Consider the following 5,697-nt stretch of genomic DNA (forward strand, 5'->3'; position numbering starts at 1 on the left):
AAATTTATTTTTTCATTATAACATGATCATGGCTCATTAAAATGTTGTTTATGTTGCTTGATTCTGATATATGGATCCTTGTGTGAATACTTAAATGTATGTTAAATGTCTTATTGTTTAGATTCACACTGAGCTAGTTAGCTCACACCATTACCTCAAACTTCTCAAGTAATGAAGGAAACTAGGATCGGTCTTGGCATGTGGACGTACGACAAACTTCAAACTTAATTTTTATCAGTTATTGATTTTTATTTAAAGTTCCCTAAATTTATTTGGTTTTGGACTATAAAATTATTTGAATTGTGGTTTGGGTTTATTTCTGTTTTTAGGGATTTTCATGCATGCATAGTTTCATATTTTAGATTAGTTTATAAGATTATTCTGAAATTAAACTGAGCATGTCACTTGACTTAATTAATAATTGGGTTTTTACTTAGATTTTCCGCCGCAATCAAGATAATCAAAGTTATTTTTCAAAAGCAACTATTTAGAAAGAGTTTTTCTAAAAACCACGCCAAAGCTACTAACTTGAGTTAATAAAGGATGGATTTAATAATGAACATTTTTCTCGAAATAACAAAGGTAATTGTGGTTTTAATTAAAATAGAGTGTATTTGAGGTTTTCAATCGATGATAGGGTAGATTTGTAGTTTAGGTGTCCCGTGTGCCCTTCACTATTCAGCCATAACGTCTAGGTCGGGTTTTGGAGGTTATATTTAGTGGTATCAAAGCCTAGGTTCAAAACCTCAGACTGAATTTTTGGTTCTTTTCAAAAATTAATTTTCATGCATGTATACATGAAAAGGGAATTTTTGGGAAAAACAAACCACGATATTTTGAAAAGTATTTTGCAAGAAACGGCAAAGTCTAAAGGTCCAATGCCATGCCCATAGAAACAGTAACGAAACTTTAGTGTGATAATAAAAACTATTGCATAAAATTTTAAATAAAAGAATGCTGATTGAAATGCGCTAAAAGATTTAACGAAGTATTAAGAATATTCATACTTATTGTTTATTGATAAAATACTGAAATGAATACACCTAGAATGATAACTCGTAGCAGGAGTGGCCGTAGGGGGCAACCTCTGAGGGCTCCGGTTGAGTCAGCTACATCTCAAGAGCCAGTACAGAATAATGAATAGAATGAGACCATTAGATAACCCACTACTGAGGGTGGGAATACAGATGACCGGGATAATAATAATGATGATGAGGATGATCCAGTAACACAGGCTTTGTTAAGGGCTTTAAATCAGGTTGTTGGGACCCTGATGGGTGGTGCTAGTCATAGGACGGTTGCTGAGAGGCTCGACTTTAGTGGGGCAGAGTTGTTCAGGGGTATTGCTAGAACTACTCCTACAGTAGTCAATACTAGATTGAGACCACTGAACGTATTCTAGATAATTTGGACTGCACTCTTGAGCAGAAACTTAAGGATGTCATATCCTTGCTGAGGTATGAAGCATACAGGTGGTGGCAATCAGTGGTTAGGTGTACGCTGCTAGAGCATATTGATTGTGCCTATTTCCAGGATGCCTTCTAGGGTAAGTTTGTGGGTCCTCATTATGTGGATGCCCGACGAGATGAAATTATTGAGTTGAAACAAGGTGATATGATTGTTTCTGAGTATGAGGCAGAATTTCTAAGGTTGAATCATTATGCACCTAGTATGGTGGCATTTGAGCAGGAAAAGAGTTTTCGTTTTCAAGAGGGCTTGAGGTATGACCTTAAGGTTCAGATAGCTCTGCTCCAAGAGCGTGTGTTAGAGACTTTGGTTGAGAATACCAAAATTATTGAAGAGATCAAGCACGTGGAGAATGAAATAAAGCGGAAATAGAGGGATCAGCCCAATAGAGAGATAGGCTTTTCAAGCCCAAACCTACATACTGGTAAGTGGGCCAAAGAGGCTAGGCCAGGAAGTGGGCCCTAGAGAAGGGAAAAATCAGGTATGTCAGTATTTTCAAATGCGCTATCCGGAGAAATGTTAGAGAAGAATGGGTGTTTTTTTTATTTGTGGCTCGATGAAGCATAAGATTAAAGATTATCCTCATCGATATGATCATATGTAAGCTCCGGCTCAGAATCAGGGTCCTACTAGGGGTCAAAATCAGAAGGGTAATCAGGGTGCTCAGAGGGTTCATAATCAGAACAAAAATGGGAATAGGAATCAGAGACAGAGAGTACCAGTTTAGGGTCTGAATAAGGCTAAAGCTAGGCAACCTACCTTGGTATATGTGGCTAGACGCAAAAAGGATAGAAATGCGACTGACGTCATAGCAAATACCTTTACTATCTATTCAGTGCCTTATTTTCATTGATTGATATAAGATCTACTCGTTCTTATGTTGCTTATGAGGTGGTTGTAAAATGGGTTTTGGGTTGAGAAAATTGAAACCACTGTTACTATAGTCAGTCCTTTAAGATCATCGGTACTTGTGAATAAAATTTATAGGAGGTGCCCTTAAGAAACTTAAGGAGAGATTTTTCTCGCCAACTTCATAGAATTGCCTTTGAATGGGTTTGATTTAATTTTGAGGATGGACTGGTTGGTTGAGCACCAACCCCGTTAGGATTGTGCAATGAATAGGGTAATTTTAGTGACAGAGATTGGAAAGGAGATTGTTATGGTTGGGGAACGTTGAAATTATTTATCCAATGTGATCTTTGCTATGGTAACAAAAAAGTTGGTACAAAAAGGGTGCGAGGCATTTCTAGCTTACGTTCGAGATGCAAGCATTATTGATCATTTTGTTGATAGCATTCATGCATTAAGGGAATTTTTTGATGTGTTTCCCAAGGAATTGTCAGGGTTACCTCCGGAGCTGGAAGTGAAATTCGGTATTAAATTATTGCCTAGAACGACATCAGTGTCCATTGCTCCCTACTACATGGCACCTAAGGAGCTTATGGAGTTAAAGGTATAGTTACAGGAATTATTGGATAGGGATTTCATTAGGCCCAGTGTTTCGCCATAGCGCGCACCGGTTTTTTTTTTTTTTGTAAAGAAAAAGGATAGTACACTTAGATTATGCATTGATTACCAATAGCTAAAAAAATTGACTATGTAGAATAAGTATCCTCTACCAGGAATTGACGACCTGTTTGAATAATTCAAAGGTGCAACTGGCTTCTCTAAAATTGACTTGAGATCCGGGTATTACCAGCTTAAGGTAAACGAATCTGATATTCCTAAGACTGCCTTTAGGACTCATTATGGACATTACAAGTTTCATGTCATGCCTTTTGGGTTAACTAATGCGCCAGTGGCATTAATGGATCTTATGAACCGTGTTTTTCAGCCCTTCCTTGACCTGTTCATCGTTGTATTCATTGACGACATCCTAGCATATTCCAACATAGAATCTAAGCACATTGAGCACTTAAGGGTGGTCCTATAGATACTTCATGAAAAGCATTTTTTTTGCTAAACTCAGTAAATGTGAATTCTAGTTGAAGGAAGTTATGTTTTTGGGTCACGTGGTATCAGTAGAAGGTATCCGCGTAAATCATAAAAATACTGAAGCCATCTTAGATTGGAAGCAACCAAATATTGTCTCAAAAATTTTGAGTTTTATGGGTCTCGTTGGGTATTATCGAAGGTTTGTTAAGGGTTTTTCCTTAATAGCAGCCCCATTGACTAAGCTGTTGAGGAAGAACACTCCGTTTAAGTCGGGAGAAGAGCAATAAGTTACTTTTTAGAAGTTAAAATCTATATTAAAATAAGCTCCTATTCTAATTCAACCAGAACCTAGTAAGGAGTATGTTGTCTATAGCGATGCTTTGTATGTTGGGCTTAGATGTGCTCTAATGCATGATGGTAAGGTAGTAGCCTATGCCTCGAGACAAATTTGGCCACATGAATGTAATTACCTCACCCATGATTTGGAGTTGGTAGTCATGGTTTTCGCTCTTAAAATCTAGAGACACTACTTGTATGGTGAAAAGTGCACTATTTAATCAGATCACAAGAGCCTCAAATATCTCCTTACCCGAAAGAAACTTAACTTGAGGCAACATAGCTGGATTAAATTGTTAAAGGATTACAACTGTACAATCGGATATCACCCCGAGAAAGCTACTGTAATGGATGATGCCTTGAGTAGTAAGGCAATGTCTAACTTGAGGGCTATGTTCACTCGCTTGAATCTATTTGATGATGGGGGCATCTTAGTTGAATTGCAAATAAAGCCTATTTGGACTCAGGAAATCAAAGATAAGAAAAGTTTGGATGGATCTTTAACACCTTGATTTAAACAGATTAAGGATGGGTGGCTGAAGACTTTGGGATTAATTCTGATGGAATTTTATGCTTTAGAGAAAGATATTGTGTACCCAACGTTCAGAATTTGAGACAATCTATACATCAGGAAGCACATAGTAGCCCCTATGCTATGCATGTTGTAATTACTAAAATGTATTGCGCCTTAAGAAAAGTGTATTGGTGACTGGGACTTAAATGGAAAGTAACAAAGTTCGTATCAAAATGTTTGACTTGCCAACAAGTTTAGGTTCAGCATCAGTTTCCATCAGGTTGCTCCAACCAATTCGAATTCCACAGTGGAAGTGGGAGAGAGTGACAATGGATTTTGTTAGTGGGTTGCCTTTGAAACCCACTAAGAAATACTTAATTTGGGTCATAGTGGATAAATTGATGAACTCTAACCATTTTATTCTTGTTCGCATTAACTATTCTCTTGAAAAATTAGCTAAGCTCTATATTTCTCAAATAGTGAGACTGCATGGAGTGCCAGTGTTGATTATTTTAGATCAAGATCCTCGATTCTGGAAAAATTTGCACGAATCTTTGGGTACTCAGTTGGATTTCAGTACAGATTTTTATCCACAATGTGTTTCATGACTCGATGTTGAGACTATATCGATCAGATCCCTTGCATGTTGTTCCAGTAGAGGAGATCGAGGTTTGATTGAATTTGACATTTAAGGAATAACTTGATCAAATATTGGATCATGAAATCAAGGTGTTAAGGTGAAAGAAAATTCCTTTAGTTAAATTACTTTGGATAAATCATGGCGTTGAAGAGGCTACTTAGGAGTCGAAAGATTCGATTCGGCTTCAGTACCCTTATCTCTTTAAATTGGGTAATTTTGAGGAAAAAATTAATTTAAGGCGGTAGAGCTGCAACATCCCAAATTTTAGATTAAAGAGAATGCAAAATTATTTCAAAAATAAGGAAAAAAACCCAATGGTTAATTAATAACTGGAAAAGCAAGGAAATTAGATTAAGGTTACAGGTTCGAATCATTTTCGTTGAAAAATAATTAATTTTTGAAAAATCCCTTATTTTTTTAAGTGAGTGCCACCCATGCCTAATTAAGCCTAGGTATAAATATTATTTTTAAATAATTTGATCAACCTTTAATCATATTTTGTTCCCCCTAGTCGTCCCTCCATTGTCCTCTCCTCTTCTCTTTTCAATTTTTTTCTTTTTTTCTCTCTTGTTGTCGCCGCCCAAGCTCCTTAAATCACCATGTCTTTTTCTTTTATTTTGCCACAAGATCTTGCACCATCCTCCCCCTAACCTCTCTTCCATTTTCCCTTAATTTTCTAGTCCCAAATCTAAAATTTTGGACCTCTAAGAATGATTCTCATTGTTGCCAAGAAGAGCTATTGTTGCCCCTTTCACCTAACTTGTGTAAGTTCTTTTTTTCGTTTAATTTATTGATAGATCTTGTA

The sequence above is a fragment of the Gossypium hirsutum genome, chromosome D02 (genome assembly GCF_007990345.1).
Source record: "Gossypium hirsutum isolate 1008001.06 chromosome D02, Gossypium_hirsutum_v2.1, whole genome shotgun sequence".
Taxonomy (NCBI): Eukaryota; Viridiplantae; Streptophyta; class Magnoliopsida; order Malvales; family Malvaceae; genus Gossypium; species Gossypium hirsutum.